The sequence below is a fragment of the Triticum dicoccoides genome, chromosome 2B (genome assembly GCF_002162155.2).
Source record: "Triticum dicoccoides isolate Atlit2015 ecotype Zavitan chromosome 2B, WEW_v2.0, whole genome shotgun sequence".
Lineage (NCBI taxonomy): Eukaryota > Viridiplantae > Streptophyta > Magnoliopsida > Poales > Poaceae > Triticum > Triticum dicoccoides.
The window spans coordinates 125,042,123-125,062,814 of record NC_041383.1 but is presented as its reverse complement, the minus strand read 5'-3'; the positions used below and the strand labels follow the sequence as shown (position 1 = coordinate 125,062,814).

The 20,692-nt window shown below is 45.8% G+C and overlaps 1 pseudogene; it reads right to left on the bottom strand.

Annotated features, from left to right (window-relative positions):
- Positions 1–127: 127 nt before the first annotated feature.
- Positions 128–10,732, bottom strand: LOC119367341 (annotated as a pseudogene).
- Positions 10,733–20,692: the final 9,960 nt, after the last annotated feature.

Genomic DNA, 20,692 nt, shown 5'->3' with positions numbered 1-20,692 from the left:
AGAAGGCCAGGCCCCTCTCTCTCTCTAGACCGGAATGTAAAATGAGTGTAAGCTCGCAACTCATCCTGCTATTTCCTATGCCATATGTGTGTGCAGCCAACTACTCGTGATCCGATCGATAACCGAGCTATGGCTGCTTGCTTAGCCAACCGTCGTCGATGAAGCTCATATCCACAAACTTCTCCACCTCCGTCTCTGTCAGATGCTTCTCCCAGGGCACTCTCCCGGCCATGTTTGACCCCGGTCCGGTGCACCCAACCTCTGCGAACAGGACGTCATTAGTCTCCCTGCCGACGTGCCATGGAGCCCACCCCTGCGGAACGACGACACTGGACATGCTCACGTGGTAGTAGACGATGGTGGCGTACTTGTTCCACGCGCGTCCGAGATACTGGCGCCCGGTGCCTCCGACCGAGTTCCCCGCCCTTGAACACAAAACCGCCGGGGTCACCGGCATGGCGCCTAGCGTGCGCCTCACCCACCCGGCACGGCGGCCGTGCCGCAAGGGTATGTTGGACACAAGGGTGCAGCCGTCGTAGATGGACCGGGCGTATCTAAAGATGAAGTCGACGCCACCCTTGATGAAGCATTCATGGAAGTAATGTCGTCTGGTGTTGTCGCAGAGCGTGTCCTCGAAGCTGTTGAAGGCGTAGCGGTGGAAGGCGATCCGGTCACGTCAACCAGCGCTGCCAGCGCCTGGGTGACCTTGCTCTTGTTGACTCCGTTGTGTGTGTTGGTGAAGGCGATGTCCCGGGCAACGAAGTCATCGGCGTAGACTCTGAAGGTGGTGGTCTCGTACGTCCCCATTGCGTCGGCGCCACGGCGCATCAGGTCGTCAGTGCTACCGTGGGCGTAGTCGTCGAAGTAGATAACCGTGTTCTTGTGGCTGCCTCCTTCGAGCAAGATGTAGCCTTTCTCCCTTGGGATGGTCACCTTCTCCCTGCATGCACCACATGTACCATCATAACCATACTTGCTTACCATATGTTGAAGCAATACGAACGGAACTAGTAGTATGTAGCAGGACGAACCTGTAGCCCCCTGCCCACTCGCGGTTGCCGTGCGGGACGAGGTTCACCGCCGACTGAATCCTCCTGAAATCTCCTCCCCCTTTACTGTCCATGGTGATGGTCCTCAACACCGGCACCGATGCAGAGCTCAACACCGGCCACCGGAGCAACGGCATGAGCACGAGCACGACCAAATTAATAGCACGATGTCACTCCATTGTTCCTACTTACGTATCTTGGTCGTTTTGCTATGGGGAGGACAGGAATTGATTCCACCAGACACATACGAGTCCCGTACGTATTAATATAGCCCTTGATTTTAACGTTTGGCTGATGATTATATACGCTTTAATGTGCTACCTCTAAATGAGTAGTATGAAAGGAAAACTCCATGCAGAAAAATATATGAAGGGAAACGTTACAATATAATTTTTTGTGCTGCTAGCTATTAATTTATTTTTATCATATGAGAATATATCTATATATTACTGTATCTTTACCTTTACCTAATAATAAAGCACAAATTGCTTCTCCCTGCTCACCTGCCATTTTTGCAAAAAAGTTCTCGTGCTTTTTGGTAACTCGACCCGCAGTACCATTTTTAAGTTTTTTTTTGAGTCTAAACACACTTTTTATTAGAATTCATAGATGTTTGTGGGGATACAACGAAGATCTGGCGGGTTTATAAGCCACACATGGCGCCCGAAATCCAGACCGAAAGCATGCTTAGCGAGGCTATGTGCCTCAATATTTGTAGCTCTACCCTCAAAGATGAAGGTGCAGTCGCTGATTGTTCTTGCGGTGTCTCCAATCTCCCTAATTATGCTCGCATACATTCCTCCCTCCTATTTGTGGATATCCTTGATAACCCCTTGGCAATCTGAAGCGATGATCACATGAGCCACTCCAAGGTCCTGTGCCAGAGCGAGCGCCTCTCGACATGCCAACGCTTCCAGTGTTGGTGGATCAGTAATATCCCTGACTCTGATTGCGGAAGAGCCCAGGTATAGGCCCGATGCATCCCTACATACCGCGCTGAAGGATCCTTCATTTTGGCTTCTTGAGACTGCACCATCTACTCGTATCTTCACAGACCCGGGCGGAGGAGGGATCCATCTTGGAGAAGCTTGTTGGTGATTCTGCCCCGGAGGTGCTGAAACCCTCTTCGGCTTGCAATCTTCCAAATCCCTTACATACCGTTTGATGAAGTGATGTGTTGAGAGAGGGCTTTGGAAAATATCATCATGTAATGCTTGTCTCCTTGAGAACCAAAGTGCCCAAAGGGTAACTGCTACCTGAATGAAATCAGTGTCCGACAGCGTATCAATTAACGCGAACAACCATCTCTTGGCATCCGGTTCTGTGGTGTTGTTCACGGCTTCGACCAGTACTGCATCCTCAAGAGTCCAAACACACCGTGCTACCGTGCAGTGGAGCAGCGAGTGTTGCCACGAGTCCTCAGCCCCGCACAGACCACAAGACGAGCTAGTGGCCATGTTTCGATGATGGCGCACATCTGCCGTAGGAATTGATTGGTGTGCAAGTCTCCATAAGAAGATCTTAACTTTGGATGGAACCTCCACTTTCCGTAGTCTTTCCCAGAGCTTGGTCTCCCTCTCGCTGTTTGAGTTAGCGGGCCTGCCTTCAAGCCAAGCTTCTCTTCGCATCTTTGTTTCCACGAGCATCCGATACGCTGATCTGACAGAAAAAACCCCGTTCTTCTCGTGGATCCATGACCAGAAATCCTGGATCTGCCGCGTGCATAATGGGATTGACATTATGGCTTGTGCGTCGGTAGGAAGAAAGACCTGAGAAATCAATGCTCTATCCCATTCAGCCCCTGGCAAGATCAGATCACCCACCCATTGGGGCGGGTTTGCAGCCCTGCAAACAATAGGCCACATATTTGATGGCCTAGGGATCCAGTTATGATCCCAGATATTTGTTGTTTGGCCATCACCAATGCGACGGATAAGCCCTTGCTTCATCACCTCTCGGCCCTCAAGTATCGACCTCCAAATCTGAGACGGGGTTGACCCAAGCTCCGCTTGTAAGAAATCAGAGTCCGGATGGTATTTTGCCTTTATCACCCGGGCGCTGAGGGCTTCAGGATCTTGCAAAATTCTGTATGCTTGTCTAGCCAGTAGCGCCAAGTTGAAGATCTCGACATCCCGGAAGCCCAAACCTCCGCAATTCTTCGGCCTTGTCATAGTACTCCAAGAAACCCAACTGGGTTTCCTTTGGCCGTCTCTGCCGCCCCACCAAAACTTCCTAATCAGTGCGTTCAAATGTTCACTAAGCCCACGAGGTAATTTGAAGCATGACATTGAGTACACCGGAACTGCTTGGGCAACCGATTTAATCAGTACTTATTTTCCTCCTACCGAGAGGAGTTTTTCCATCCATCCCTTTATCTTGGCCCAAACCCTGTCCTTCAAAAATTTGAAAGCCCCATTCTTGCTTGTTCCCACATCCGAAGGCATTCCCAAGTATCTCTCTGTCAAGGATTCATTCGTCATATTTAGGGCCTCTTTTACCTCTTCTCTGAGTGGATTGGGACATCCCTTGCTGAAGAAAACGGAGGATTTTGCAAGGTTTATCCTATGGCCCGATGCATTGCAGTAACTTTCCATCAATGAAGACAACTCATTTGCTCCAGTAGCACTAGCTTTTACGAACAGTAGGCTATCATCCGCGAAGAGCAAGTGGCTAACCGGTGGAGCCGAAGGTGCCACTCGAATTCCATTCAACTGGGATGATTCATCTTGGTTTTTTAAGAGGCACGAAAGGCCCTCAGCTGCAAGTAAAAATATGTATGGAGAAATTGGGTCTCCCTGACGTATTCCCCTTGAAGGAGTGAAACCATCAAGCTTAGATCCATTAAACAGTACTGAAAACTTAACTGAAGATACCATTCTCATTACTGTTTCAACCCACTCTTGTGCAAAACCCATCTTGGTCATGATTGCCCGCAAATAAATCCATTCCACACGGTCATAGGTCTTCATCATGTCCAGTTTAACTGCACAAAATCTGTTTCTTTTGGCAAATAAATCCATTCCCCCGCCTGACGTCTTCTTCTCAAAGGTCCATGCTTTCCCATGATAGCCTAGATCCTGTAGGCCACACACATCCATGGCTTCTCGAAACCCTTCAATCTGAGAGGACCTGCGTTGGCCGGCCCTGGAGTGTTCATGCTGGTGTAGAACTGCATTGAAATCCCCAAAACACACCGACGGCAAGTTGCTTTTAGCCGTCAACGACTTTAGCAGATCCCATGTTTTGTATCTTTCTCCCACTTGCGCCTCGCCATACACACAAGTAAGCCTCCACTCTGAGAAATTTGGAATAGAAACAGTAGCATCTATGTGATACTCCGAGTAACCAAAAACATCTAACTTTATTCCATCATTCCAAAAAACACCAATGCCGCCACTACGACCCGAACTACCAACAACATAAGAATGATTAAAACCTAAAGTACCAGCAAGATTTTTGACACGTGCTTTAGATATCTGAGTTTCTACTATGCATAGCACTGTCGGGGCAAATTGCTTCGCTAAGTCGCGAAGCTCACGAATTGTCGCAGCTTTGCCCACACCACGACAATTCCAACACAGAAGATTCATTGTGCCCGGCGATCCTCCCCTCTGGAGGTCGCCGATTTTGCATCATGTTGTTTTTCACTTGCTGGTAACTTCTTCCCATTGTTCTTCTCTGCACTTGTCTTGATTCTCTTCAAATCCTGCTTTGACGATCGACTCGCAGGTATCGCTGGAGGAGGCAGAGCTAGTATGGTCTCTTTTGCCGAAGCTATCATTCCGGCACCATCCACTGGATCAGACAGTTCCGAGGCGCGCTTCCTGTTTGCATCTTCAGCATGCTGCATCTCAAGGTCCATATCAAGACTTGTATCCTCCTTGTCAGCTGTTCCAGGTTGGTTGCTTGCACGGCCACCAGTGCGTCCACCCCGGCGACCACCGCGTCTACCACGGCCACGACCGCCACCCGGTCCTTTCCCACACACATGGTCCAGGTTGCCCTGAGATCCTTGAAAAATAGAGCTGATGGGGCATGTATTCCATTGCCATGTTCCTTGTAGACGTGGCCTAGATGCCCACACACCGCACACCAATCAGGGAGCCTTTCATACTTCACCAAATAAATCTGCCTTTCTCCACCCCGGATCATTGAGACCGCGTTCTTTAGGGGTTTGTAAACATTGATCTTCACCCAGACCCGGTAAAAGTTTCCGGCAAAGTCTTGAGTGATCGGTTCCGCATACAAAACTTCTCCCACCTTTGCTGCAAGGGCACCGACCAGGTGTGCATACTTATCCGGAACGTCATGAATTTGGATCCAGATATCAATCGTGTCAAGCTTCACCATGGTAGGTTTCGTGACACCATCATAGGGGACCAGCACCACCGCATTGCCCCTAAAATTCCAGGGCCCCTCTTGCATGACTCGTTCCCAGTCGCCTAGGCAAAACAACTAGAGGAAATACAGATTGTCCTCAAGCAGACGAAACTTGACCTCGTGATCTAGATCCCATGCAGCCCGCATGTTCTTGAAAAACCAGGTTTGGATGTAGGGTTTATCGATGTGAACCCTAGCCAGCGCCACCCATCTTGCGGCATCTGGCGGCGCCTCCTTCTCGTCATACACCACATCATCAAGATCCTCCTCCCTCAGGCCAAGCTTGGCCATCATCTTTTCCACTTCGGTAGCAGTGTTTGGTCCATAAGACCCAGATCCTTCTGCCGCCATAATCGAAGAAACTTGCCCGAGAAAATAGATCGAGCGATAAGCTAGGGGGGGAACCCTATCTCTCTTTTCTTCTCCGGACGCCGATCAGGGTCACACGGCCCTAATCCTTCAGCCACGGGAAGATCGGAGGAGGGAAGGTCAAGCAAACTCGACGGTGGCGGCAGAGTCGCCTCCGGGAGAAAACAAAACCCTAACTAGAGGGAACACCTGCAGTACCGTTTTTAAGTGGCGAACAGAGAAAACGTTTCGTTCCTGGTGGGCTGGGCCTCATGGACATAGCATAGCATTACAACCGTTCAGGCACATTCTCACTAAGGTCAGCATGTCATGTGGAATTTGAACATCAATTTGGGCATCACTGGAACCGAACCAATGGGCAGGGAAGTCAAGTACAGGATAGTTGGAATATGCTTGGGCTTTATGCATTCCGGGACAAGTAAAACACTTTATATGGAACGTTCTGAGGGAGTGCTTCCATGCTACGGTACTTTAGTTCGAAGGCACGTTCCCATGTAGGGTCAATGCCCGACCTGCCACATAGGGTTTGAAGATATCCAACATTTCCTATTTACTGTTGGGACTTAGCACACAAATGCACTTGTGGTTAACTGATAACTGCAGTGGAAACAAAGTAATCTCAGCACCACATCATGTACTAACTCAAGGATCGTTGCTTAGCACGGAAGGAAATATATGCAGCAACATATATGGAGGCAGAAAATGTTAAGCAGCAGGCAAGACACTCCTCAGCCTAGTGTCTTGTGGTAGGAGTAAGTTTCTGGACAGCACCAAGCATCAACAAAGAGACACCAGATTTTACGTGGAAAAACTCTCAACTTGAGGGGAAAAAGCACGGACCGAAGCCACCCAAATCCTGTTCCACTCTCATCAAATGTGGGATACAACAAGTTCTTCTCTAGACAGCACTAGAGGATCTCATACATCAAGATTTCTGAATCTTGGATGAACACAACAAGATTTGGGACTCAAGAACTAGGGATTAGAATAATCTCACCAAATATGGTGGAACCGAAGCTTGAAGGAGACAAGGTAGTGGATCTGGACCATCACAACCTTGGGGAGGAGCTCCCTTTTCTTCTTCCTTCAATCTTCCTCTTCTTCCCTTACTGTCTTGGTTTTCTCTCTTCTTCTCTCTTGGAGGATGAACTGATTTTCGTCACACTTGGTGGTGGCTGCTGGATGGTGTTGGGGAACGTAGCAGAAATTCAAAATTTTCCTACGTGTCACCAAGATCTATCTATGGAGAAACCAGCAACGAGGGGAAGGAGAGTGCATCTACATACCCTTGTAGATCGCTAAGCGGAAGCGTTCAAGTGAACGGGGTTGATGGAGTCGTACTCGTCGTGATTCAAATCACCGATGATCAAGTGCCGAACGCACGGCACCTCCGCGTTCAACACACGTACAGCCCGGTGACGTCTCCCACGCCTTGATCTAGCAAGGAGAGAGGGAGAGGTTGAGGAAGACTCCATCCAGCAGCAGCACAACGGCGTGGTGGTGGTGGAGGAGCGTGGCAATCCCGCAGGGCTTCGCCAAGCACCATGGGAGAGGAGGAGGAGGAGGGAGAGAGGCAGGGCTGCACCAAGAGGAGAAGTTCTCATGTGTTATGGGCAGCCCCAGGCCTCTATTTATATAGGGGAGAAGGGGGCTGCGCCCCCTTTAGGGTTTCCCACCCCAAGGGGTGCGGCCAGCCCTAGATGGGACTTGGGGAGGCGGCCAAGAGGGGGAGAGGAGAGGGAGGCGCACCAATATGGGCCTTAAGGCCCATCTGGACTAGGGTTTGCCCCCTCCCACTCTCTCTTGCGCCTTGGACTCCTTGTGGGGGGCGCACCAGCCCTCCTAGGGGCTGGTCCCCTCCCACACTTGGCCCACGCAACCTTCTGGGGCAGGTGGCCCCACTTGGTGGACCCCCGGGACCCTCCCGATGGTCCCGGTACAATACCGATATTGCCCGAAACTTTTCCGGTGACCAAAACAGGACTTCCCATATATAAATCTTTACCTCCGGACCATTCCGGAACTCCTCGTGATGTCCGGGATCTCATCCGGGACTCCGAACAACATTCGGTAACCACATACAAGCTTCCTTTATAACCCTAGCGTCATCGAACCTTAAGTGTGTAGACCCTACGGGTTCGGGAGACATGCAGACATGACCGAGACGTTCTCCGGTCAATAACCAACAGCGGGATCTGGATACCCATGATGGCTCCCACATGTTCCACGATGATCTCATCGGATGAACCACGATGTCAAGGACTTAATCAATCCCGTATTCAATTCCCTTTGTCTATCGGTATGTTACTTGCCCGAGATTCGATCGTCTGTATCCAATACCTTGTTCAATCTCGTTACCGGCAAGTCACTTTACTCGTTCCGTAACACATCATCCCGTGATCAACTCCTTGGTCACATTGCGCATATGATGATGTCCTACCGAGTGGGCCCAGAGATACCTCTCCGTTTACACGGAGTGACAAATCCCAGTCTCGATCCGCATAAAACAATAGATACTTTCGGAGATACCTGTAGTGCACCTTTATAGTCACCCAGTTACGTTGTGACGTTTGATACACCCAAAGCACTCCTACGGTATCCAGGAGTTACACGCTCTCATGGTCGAAGGAAGAGATACTTGACATTGGCAAAGCTCTAGCAAATGAACTACACGATCTTTGTGCTATGCTTAGGATTGGGTCTTGTCCATCACATCATTCTCCTAATGATGTGATCCCGTTATCAACGACATTCAATGTCCACAGCCAGGAAACCATGACTATCTGTTGATCACAACGAGCTAGTCAACTAGAGGCTCACTAGGGACATATTGTGGTCTATGTATTCACACGTGTATTACGATTTCCGGATAATACAGTTATAGCATGAATAAAAGACTATTATCATGAACAAAGAAATATAATAATAACACTTTTATTATTGCCTCTAGGGCATATTTCCAACAGTCTCCCACTTGCACTAGAGTCAATAATCTAGTTCACATCGCCATGTGATTAACACTCACAGGTCACATCGCCTTGTGACTAATACCCAAGAGTTTACTAGAGTCAGTAGTCTAGTTCACATCACTATGTTATTAACACTCAATGAGTTTTATGTTTGATCATGTTGCTTGCGAGAGAGGTTTTAGTCAACGGGTCTGAACCTTTCAGATCCGTGTGTGCTTTACAAATCTCTATGTCATCTCCTAGATGTAGCTACCACGTTCTATTTGGAGCCATTCCAAATAACTGTTCCACTTGGAGCTATTCTAAATTGTTGCCCCATTGTACGTATCCGGTATCTCTACTTAGAGCTATCCAGATAGGTGTTAAGCTTGCATCGACGTAACCTTTACGACGAACTCTTTTACCACCTCCATAATCGAGAAAATTCCTTAGTCCACTAGTTACTAAGGATAACTTTGACCGCTGTCTGTGATCCATTCTTGGATCACTCTTGTACCCCTTGACTAACTCATGGCAAGGCACACTTCAGGTGCGGTACACAGCATAGCATACTGTAGAGCCTATGTCTTAAGCATAGGAGACGACCTTCGTCCTTTCTCTCTATTCTGCCATGGTCGAGCTTTAAGTCTTAACTTCATACCTTACAACTCAGGCAAGAACTCCTTCTTTGACTGATCCATCTTGAACACCTTCAAGATCATGTCAAGGTATATGCTCATTTGAAAGTACTATTGAGCGGTTTTTGATCCATCCTCATAGATCTTGATGCTCAATGTTCAAGCAGCTTAATCCAGGTTTTCTATTGAAAAACACCTTTCAAATAACCCTTTATGCTTTCCAGAAAATTCTACATCATTTCTGATCAACATATATTCATCAGAAATTCTATAGTGCTCCCACTCACTTCTTTGGAAATACAAGTTTCTCATAAACTATGTACAAACCCAAAATCTTTGATCATCTCATCAAAGTGTACATTCCAACTCCGAGATGCTTACTCCAGTCCATTGAAGGATCGCTGGAGCTAGCATACCTTTTAGCATCCTTAGGATCGACAAAAACTTTCTGATTGTATTACATACAACCTTTCCTTACGAAAACTGGTAAGGAAACTCGTCTTGACATCCATCTGCCAGATTTCATAAATGCAGCTTATGCTAACATGATTCCGACGGACTTAAGCATCGCTACGAATGAGAAAATCTCATCGTAGTCAACTCCTTGAACTTGTGAAAAAACTCTTCGCCACAAGTCGAGCTTCATAGATGGTGACATTACCATCCACGTCCGTCTTCTTCTTAAAAGATCCATTTATCTCAATGGCTTGCCAATCATTGGGCAAGTCCACCAAAGTCCATGCTTTGTTCTGATACATGGATCCTATCTCGGATTTCATGGCTTCTAACCATTTGTCGGAATTTGGGCCCACCATCGCTTCTCCATAGCTCGTAGGTCCATTGTTGTCTAGCAGCATGACCTTTAAGACAGGATCACCGTACCACTCTGAAGCAGTACGCGTCCTTGTCATCCTACGAGGTACGGTAGTGACTTGATCCGAAGCTTCATGATCACTATCATAAGCTTCCACTTCAATTGGTGTAGGTGCCACAGGAACAACTTCCTGTGCCCTGCTACACACTTGTTGAAGTGACGGTTCAATAACCTCATCAAGTCTCCACCATCTTCCCACTCAATTCTTTCGAGAGAAACCTTTCCTCGAGAAACGACCCGATTCAAGAAGCAATCCATATTGCTTTCGGATCTGAATTAGGAGGTATACCCAACTGTTTTTGGGTGTCCTATGAAGATGCATTTTATCCGCTTTGGGTTCGAGCTTATCAACCTGAAACTTTTTCACATAAGCGTCACAGCCCCAAACCTTTAAGAAACGACAACTTAGGTTTCTCCAAACGGTGTCGTCTCAACAGAATTACGTGGTGCCCTATTTAAAGTGAATGTGGTTGTCTCTAATGCCTAACCCATGAACGATAGTGGTAATTCGATAAGAGACATCATGGTACGCACCATATCAATAGGGTGCAACTATGATGTTCGGACACACCATCACACTATGGTGTTCCAGGCGGTATTAATTGCGAAACAATTTCCACAATGTCTTAATTGTGTGCCAAAACTCGTAACTCAGATATTCATCTCTATGATCATATCATAGACATTTTATCCTCTTGTCACAATGATCTTCTACTTCACTCTGAAATTATTTGAACCATTCAATAATTCAGACTTGTGTTTCATCAAGTAAATATTCTCAACATCTACTCGAATCATCTGTGAAGTAAGAACATAACGATATTCACTGCATGCCTCAGCACTCATTGGACTGCACACATCAAAATGTGTTACTTCCAACAAGTTGCTATCTTGTTCCATCTTACTGAAAACGAGGCTTTTCAGTCATCTTGCCCATGTGGTATGATTTGCATATCTCAAGTGATTCAAAATCAAGTGAGTCCAAACGATCCATTTGCATGGAGTTTCTTCATGCATATATACTAATAGACATGGTTCGCATGTCTCAAACTTTTCAAAAATGAGTGAGTCCAAAGATCCATCAACATGGAGCTTCTTCATGCGTTTTATACCATTATGACTTACATGGCAGTGCCACAAGTAAGTGGTACTATCATTACTATCTTATATCTTTTGGCATGAAAATGTGTATCCCTACGATCAAGATTCAATAAACCATTCCTTTAGGTGCAAGAGCACTTATTCAGGTTTAATACTAATCTTGATGGTAGAGGGAGCGTGCGATGTTAGATCACATCAAACTTGGAAACACTTCCAACACATATCGTCAGCTCACCTTTAGCTAGTCTCCCTTTTATTCCGTAGCTTTTATTTCGAGTTACTAACACTTAGCAACCGAACCGGTATCTAATACCCTGGTGCTACTAGGAGTACTAGTAAAGTACACATTAACATAATGTATATCCAATATACTTCTATCGACCTTGCCAGCCTTCTCATCTACCAAGTATCTAGGGTAGTCCTGCTCCAGTGGTTGTTCCCCTTATTACAGAAGCACTTAGTCTCGGGTTTGGGTTCAACCTTGGGTTTCTTCATTGGTGCAGCAGCTGATTTGCCGTTTCATGAAGTATCCCTTCTTTCCCTTGCCCTTCTTGAAACTAGTGGTTTCATCAACCATCAACAATTGATGCTCCTTCTTGATTTCTACTTTCGCGATGTCAAACAACGCGAATACCTCAAGGATCATCATCTCTATCCTTGATATGTTATAGTTCATCACGAAGCTCTAGCAGCTTGGTGGCAATGACTTTGGGGAAACATCACTATCTCATCTGGAAGATCAACTCCCACTCGATTCAAGTGATTGTTGCACTCAGACAATCTGAGCACAAGCTCAACGATTGAGCTTTTCTCCCTTAGTTTGCAGGCTAAGAAAATCGTCGGAGGTCTCATACCTTTTGACATGGGCACGAGCCTGAAATCCCAATTTCAGCCCTCGAAACATCTCATATGTTCCGCGACGTTTCGAAAAACGTCTTTGGTGCCTCTACTCTAAACCGTTTAACTGAACTATCACGTAGTTATCAAAACGTGCATGTCCGATGTTCGCAACATCCACAGACGACGATTGGGGTTCAGCACACTGAGCGGTGCATTGAGGACATAAGCTTTCTACTGTCCGCATAATTGCTACTATCAACTTTCAACTATATTTTCTCTAGGAACATATCTAAAACAGTAGAACTAAAGCGCGAGCTACGACATAATTTGCAAAATCCTTTTGACTATGTTCAGGATAATTAAGTTCATCTTATGAACTCCCACTCAGATAGACATCCCTCTGGTCATCTAAGTGATTACATGATCCGAGTCAACTAGGCCATGTCCGATCATCACGTGAGACGGACTAGTCATCATCGGTGAACATCCTCATGTTGATCGTATCTACTATACGACTCATGCTCGACCTTTCGGTCTCCGTGTTCCGAGGCCATGTCTGTACATGCTAGGCTCGTCAAGTTAACCCTAAGTGTTTTCGCTGTGTAAAACTGTCTTACACCCGTTGTATGTGAACGTAAGAATCCATCACACCCGATCATCACGTGGTGCTTAGAAGCGACGAACTGTAGCAACGGTGCACAGTTAGGGGAGAACACTTCTTGAAATTTTGTAAGGGATCATCTTATTTACTACCGTCGTCCTAAGTAAACAAGATGCATAAACATGATAAACATCACATGCAATCAAATAGTGACATGATATGGCCAATATCATTTTGCTCCTTTTGATCTCCATCTTCGGGGCTCCATGATCATCATCATCACCGGCATGACACCATGATCTCCATCATCATGATCTCCATCATCGTGTCTCCATGAAGTCGTCTCGCCAACTTATTACTTCTACTACTTTGGCTACCGGTTAGCAATAAAGTAAAGTAATTACATGGCGTTGTTCAATGACACGCAGGTCATACAATAAATTAAGACAACTCCTATGGCTCCTGCCGGTTGTCATACTCATCGACATGCAAGTCGTGATTCCTATTACAAGAACATGATCAATCTCATACATCACATATCATTCATCACATTCTTCTTGGCCATATCACATCACATAGCATACCCTGCAAAAACAAGTTAGACGTCCTCTAATTGTTGTTTGCATGTTTTACGTGGCTGCTATGGGTTTCTAGCAAGAACGTTTCTTACCTACGCAAAACCACAACGTGATATGCCAATTGCTATTTACCCTTCATAAGGACCCTTTTCATCGAATCCGTTCCGACTAAAGTGGGAGAGACTGGCACCCGCTAGCCACCTTATGCACCAAGTGCATGTCAGTCGGTGGAACCTGTCTCACGTAAGTGTACGTGTAAGGTCGGTTCGGGCCGCTTCATCCCACAATACCGTCGAAACAAGATTGGACTAGTAACGGTAAGCATATTGAACAAAATCAACGCCCACAACTACTTTGTGTTCTACTCGTGCAAAGAATCTACGCAATAGACCTAGCTCATGATGCCACTGTTGGGGAACGTAGCAGAAATTCAAAATTTTCCTACGTGTCACCAAGATCTATCTATGGAGAAACCAGCAACGAGGGGAAGGAGAGTGCATCTACATACCCTTGTAGATCGCTAAGCGGAAGCGTTCAAGTGAACGGGGTTGATGGAGTCGTACTCGTCGTGATTCAAATCACCGATGATCAAGTGCCGAACGCACGGCACCTCCGCGTTCAACACACGTACAGCCCGGTGACGTCTCCCACGCCTTGATCCAGCAAGGAGAGAGGGAGAGGTTGAGGAAGACTCCATCCAGCAGCAGCACAACGGCGTGGTGGTGGTGGAGGAGTGTGGCAATCCCGCAGGGCTTCGCCAAGCACCATGGGAGAGGAGGAGGAGGGAGAGAGGCAGGGCTGCACCAAGAGGAGAAGTTCTCATGTGTTATGGGCAGCCCCAGGCCTCTATTTATATAGGGGAGAATGGGGCTGCGCCCCCTTTAGGGTTTCCCACACCAAGGGGTGCGGCCAGCCCTAGATGGGACTTGGGGAGGCGGCCAAGAGGGGGAGAGGAGAGGGAGGCGCACCAATATGGGCCTTAAGGCCCATCTGGACTAGGGTTTGCCCCCTCCCACTCTCTCTTGCGCCTTGGACTCCTTGTGGGGGGCGCACCAGCCCTCCTAGGGGCTGGTCCCCTCCCACACTTGGCCCACGCAACCTTCTGGGGCAGGTGGCCCCACTTGGTGGACCCCCGGGACCCTTCCGGTGGTCCCGGTACAATACCAATATCGCCCGAAACTTTTCCGGTGACCAAAACAGGACTTTCCATATATAAATCTTTACCTCCGGACCATTCCGGAACTCCTCGTGACGTCCGGGATCTCATCAGGGACTCCGAACAACATTCGGTAACCACATACAAGCTTCCTTTATAACCCTAGCGTCATCGAACCTTAAGTGTGTAGACCCTACGGGTTCGGGAGACAGGCAGACATGACCGAGACGTTCTCCGATCAATAACCAACAGCGGGATCTGGATACCCATGATGGCTCCCACATGTTCCACGATGATCTCATCGGATGAACCACGATGTCAAGGACTTAATCAATCCCGTATTCAATTCCCTTTGTCTATCGGTATGTTACTTGCCCGAGATTCGATTGTCGGTATCCAATACCTTGTTCAATCTCGTTACCGGCAAGTCACTTTACTCGTTCCGTAACACATCATCCTGTGATCAACTCCTTGGTCACATTGCGCATATGATGATGTCCTACCGAGTGGGCCCAGAGATACCTCTCCGTTTACACGGAGTGACAAATCCCAGTCTCGATCCGCATAAAACAATAGATACTTTCGGAGATACCTGTAGTGCACCTTTATAGTCACCCAGTTATGTTGTGACGTTTGATACACCCAAAGCACTCCTACGGTATCCAGGAGTTACACGCTCTCATGGTCGAAGGAAGAGATACTTGACATTGGCAAAGCTCTAGCAAATGAACTACACGATCTTTGTGCTATGCTTAGGATTGGGTCTTGTCCATCACATCATTCTCCTAATGATGTGATCCCGTTATCAACGACATTCAATGTCCATAGCCAGGAAACCATGACTATCTGTTGATCACAACGAGCTAGTCAACTAGAGGCTCACTAGGGACATATTGTGGTCTATGTATTCACACCTGTATTACGATTTCCGGATAATACAGTTATAGCATGAATAAAAGACTATTATCATGAACAAAGAAATATAATAATAACACTTTTATTATTGCCTCTAGGGCATATTTCCAACAGATGGAGGGTAAAGCATCCCCATCCACTCATGTGCAAAGTCCAAAATGACCCTAGGTCATAACCCTAATGGATAGTGGGCTTCTACACCTCTTTGGGCGGCCTAAAAGGCCTTTAAATGGTCATCTCCTCACAGCCCACATGAGGAGGATATCCCAACAAATCTCCCCCTACGACTCATGAGGGGGGCACCGCCATGCCCGCTACCTTGCAACATACTTGTAGCTTCTCATTTGGCAATATCTTGGTCATCATGTCCGCATCATTGTCGTCGGTATGGATCTTCTCAAGTTTCAGCAACCTGGAACTCACAACATCTCGAATCCAATGGTACCTCACATCAATGTGCTTGGTTCGAGAGTGATAGCTTGAATTCTTGGCAAGATGAATAGCACTCTAACTGTCACAAAACAGAATATACTTCTCTTGCTTCATGCCGAGCTCTTGCAAGAAGTTCTTCATCCACAAAACTTCCTTGCCAGCATCAACTGCTGCAATGTACTCAGCTTCTATAGTTGATGTAGAAACACATTTCTACAATCTTGATTGCCATGACACCGCTCCCCCTGCATAAATCATCATGTATCCGGATGTGGACTTCCTATGATCCTTGTCACCTGCGTAATCTGCATCTGTATAGCCCTGCAATACAGGATCACCATTTCCAAAGCATAGACAAGATGTAGAAGTACCCTTGAGATACCTGAGAATCCACTTCACTGCTTCCCAGTGAGTTTTACCTGGATTTGTCATGAACCGGCTAACAACTGCAACTGCATAGGCAATGTCAGGCCTAGTGCATACCATGGCATACATCAAACTGCCCACAGCAGATTGGTAAGGTACTTTCCTCATTTCTTCTTTCTCCTTCTTGCTTGTAGGACATTGTTTTGAATTTAGTTTGTGATGGCCTGCAAGCGGAAAGATAACAGATTTTACATCTTTCATATTGAACCTTTCAAGTACCTTCTGAATGTATCTTTCATGTGAGAGCCAAAGCAGCTTCTTTGATCTATCACGGGAGATCTTCATGCCAAGTATTTGCTTAGCTGGTCCTAAATCCTTGGCAAATGATTTACTCAATGCCTTCTTGAGGAGAGCAATCCTCTTTGTGCCATTTCCAACAATCAGCATATCATCAACATACAACAAGAGAATAATGAAGTCACCCTCGGCGTACCTCATCATAAAGACACAATGGTCAGGTTGTGCTTTATGGTAACCAAGTCCAGTCATCAAAGACTCAAACTTTTTGTATCACTGCCGAGGAGCTTGCTTCAAGCCATACAAGCTCTTCTTCAATTTGCAAACTAGGTGCTCCTTGCCTGCAACCATGAATCCCTTTGGCTGCTCCATGTATATCTCCTCCTCTAGGTCACCATGTAAGAATGCAGTCTTCGCATCAAGTTGTTCAATTTCCAAGTCCATGGTGGCAGCCATGCCAAGCACAACTCGGATCAAAGACATTTTGACCACCGGAGAGAATATCTCGCCATAATCAATGCCCTTTTTCTGACTAAATCCTTTCACAACCAATCTGGCCTTGTACCTTGGATGTGAGGTGTTTTCTTTAGACTTCACTCTGTACACCCACTTGTCCTTGAGTGCTTTCTTGCCTTTTGGCAGATTCACCAACTCAAAAGTATCATTCTCATACAGGGAATTCATCTCATCCTGCATGGCTTCTGACCATTCTTCTTTGTTCTCATCAGACATTGCCTCCTAATAGCATGAGGGCTCACCTGCATTTGTCATCAACACATACTGATGTGGTGGATATTTAGAAGAAGGAATGTGACCTCTTTCACTTCTTCTTTGCTGCAGCACTGGTGGTGAATCAGGTGGATTTTCGTTGGCATCATCATTACCAACTTCATCATCATCATCATCACTTGATGGCTGCTCGCCACTTTGACTTGTACTGCCTCGATCAGTTGCACCTCCACTGTCTTCAGTGTCATCATCTCCCCCATGATTGTCATGCACGAGAGGAGGACGGATTGGATCCATATAAACCTGAGGTGTGCTGGTCATTGGCTTCTCTGGTTTCCCAATATCTTTTATTGTTTCATCTTCAATGAACGCCACATCTCGGCTTCTCACAATCTTCCTATTTGCTGGATCCCACAACCTATATCCAACCTCTTCACTTGGTTGGCTGAGGTAGATGCACTGCTTTATCTTGCTATCAAGCTTGGATCTCTCGTCCCTAGGAACATGTACAAATGCCCTACAACCAAAGACCTTCAAGTGCTTGTATGATACCTCCTTCCTTGACCAAACTCTCTGAGGAATATCACCTGCAAGAGGAACTGAGGGAGATAGGTTAACCACATACATAGCATTCATCAAAGCTTCAGCCCAAAAAGAATTAGGTAAATGAGCATGAGAGAGCATAGCTGTGACCCTCTATGTGAGTGTCCTGTTCATTCTCTCTGCAAGACCATTGAGCCGAGGTGTCTTTGGTGGACTCTTCTCAAGCCTGATGCCAACATTTCTGCAATACCTTTCAAAAGGACCTCTGTATTCACCACCATTGTATGATCTCACGCACTTCAATTTCCTGCCAGTTTCTCTTTCACATTTGGCATGGAACTCCTTGAAGGCTTCAAACGTTTGGTATTTGTGTTTCAGCACATACATGCTATGTCTTGAGCTTGCGTTGGTTTTCCTTGAAGAGGAAAGGATGATGCAGCAATAGTAGCGTAAGTATTTCCCTCAGTTTTTGAGAACCAAGGTATCAATCTAGTAGGAGGCTCCTCAAAAGTCCTACGCACCTACACAAACAAACAAAGAACTTGCAACCAACACAATAAAGGGGCTGTCAATCCCTTCACGGCCACTTGCGAAAGTGAGATCTGATAGAGGTAGTATGGTAAGATAGATATATTTTTGGTATTTTATAATATAGATTGCAAAAGTAAAGATGCAAATAAAAGTAGATTGAAAGCTTATATGATAAAAGATAGATCCGGAGGCCATAGGTTTCACTAGTGGCTTCTCTCAAGATAGCATAAGTATTACGGTGGGTGAACAAATTATTGTCGAGCAATTGATAGAAATGTGAATAATTATGAGATTATATAGGCATGATCATGTATATAGGCATCATGTCCGCGACAAGTAGACCGACTCCTTCCTGCATCTACTACTATTACTCCACACATCGACCGCTATCCAGCATGCATCTAGAGTATTAAGTTCAAAAGAACAGAGTAACGCATTAAGAAAGATGACATGATGTAGAGGGATAAACTCATGCAATATGATATAAAACCCATCTTTTTATCCTCGATGGCAACAATACAATACGTGCCTTGCTACCCTTATTGTCACTGGGTAAGGACACCGCAAGATTGAACCCAAAGCTAAGCACTTCTCCCATTGCAAGAAAGATCAATCTAGTAGGCCAAACCAAACTGATAATTCCAAGAGACTTGCAAAGTTAACTCAATTATACATAAAAGAATTCAGAGGAGATTCAAATATTTCTCATAGATAAACTTGATCATAAACCCACAATTCATCAGATCTCGACAAACACACCGCAAAAAGAGTTACATCGGATAGATCTCCAAGAAGATCGAGGAGAACATGGTATTGAGATCCAAAAAGAGAGAAGAAGCCATCTAGCTAATAACTATGGACCCGAAGGTATGTGGTAAAGTACTCACAACTCATCGGAGGGGCCATGGTGTTGATGTAGAAGCCCTCCATGGTCGATTCCCCCTCCGGCGGAGCACCGGCGAAGGCTCCAAGACGGGATCTCGCGGATACAGAAGGTCACGGTGGTGGAAATTGTTTTTCGTTGGCTCCCTGGATGTTTTCGGGGTACATGGGTATATATAGGAGGAAGAAGTAGGTCGGTGGCCGCCCGAGGGGCCCATGAGATAGGGGGGCAAGCCCTGTAGGGGTGGGCGGGCCCTCCACCCTCGTGGCCGCCTTGGCTGCTTCTTGAATTGCACTCCAAGTCCTCTGGATCACGTTCGTTCCAAAAATCACGCTCCTGAAGGTTTCATTCCGCTTGGACTCCGTTTGATATTCCTTTTCTTCGAAATACTGAAATAGGCAAAAAAAAACAGCAATATGGGCTGGGCCTCCGGTTAGTAGGTTAGTCCCAAAAATGATATAAATGTGTAAAGTAAAGCCCATAAACATCCAAAAAGGATAATATAATAGCATGGAACAATAAAAATTATAGATACGTTGGAGACGTATCAAGCATCCTCAAGCTTAATTTCTGCTCGTCCTTGAGTAGGTAAATGATAAAAACAGAATTTTTGATGTGGAATGCTACCTAGCATAATTCTCAATGTAATTTTCTTTATTGTGGCATGAATGTTCAGATCCAAATGATTCAAAATAAAAGTTCATATTGACATAAGAAATAGTAATACTTCAAGCATACTAATCAAAGCAATCATGTATTCTCAAAATAACATGGCTAAAGAAAGTTCATCCCTACAAAATCATATAGTTAGGCTATGCTTCATTTTCATCAAACAAAAATGTTCCCAAATTCTACACCCCCGATGACAAGCCAAGCAATTGTTTCGTACTTAAATAATCTCAAACTTTTTCAACTTTCACGCAATACATGAGCATGAGCCATGGATATAGCACTATGGGTGGAATAGAATATGATAATGGGTATTGTGTGGAGAAGACAAAAAAGGAGAAAGTCTCACATTGACGAGGATAATCAACGGGCTATGGAGATGCCCATCAATTGATGTCAACATGAGGAGTAGGGATTGCCATGCAATGGATGCACTAGAGCTATAAATGTATGAAAGCTCAACAAAAGAAAACTAGTGGGTGTGCATCCAACTTGCTTGCGCACGAAGACCTAGGGCATTTTGAGGAAGCCCATCATAGGAATATACAAGCCAAGTTCTATAATAAAAAATTCCCACTAGTATATGAAAGTGACAACATATGAGACTCACTATATGAAGAACATGGTGCTACTTTGAAGCACAAGTGTGGAAAAGAGATAGTAACATTGCCCCCTTTTTATTTTATTTTCTTTTTCTTTTTTTCTTTTTTTGGGCCTTTCTTTTTTTCTTTTGGCCTTTCTTCCTCTCTTTTTTTCTTTTTTTTCTTTGGCCTTTCTTTTTTTTCTTTTTGGC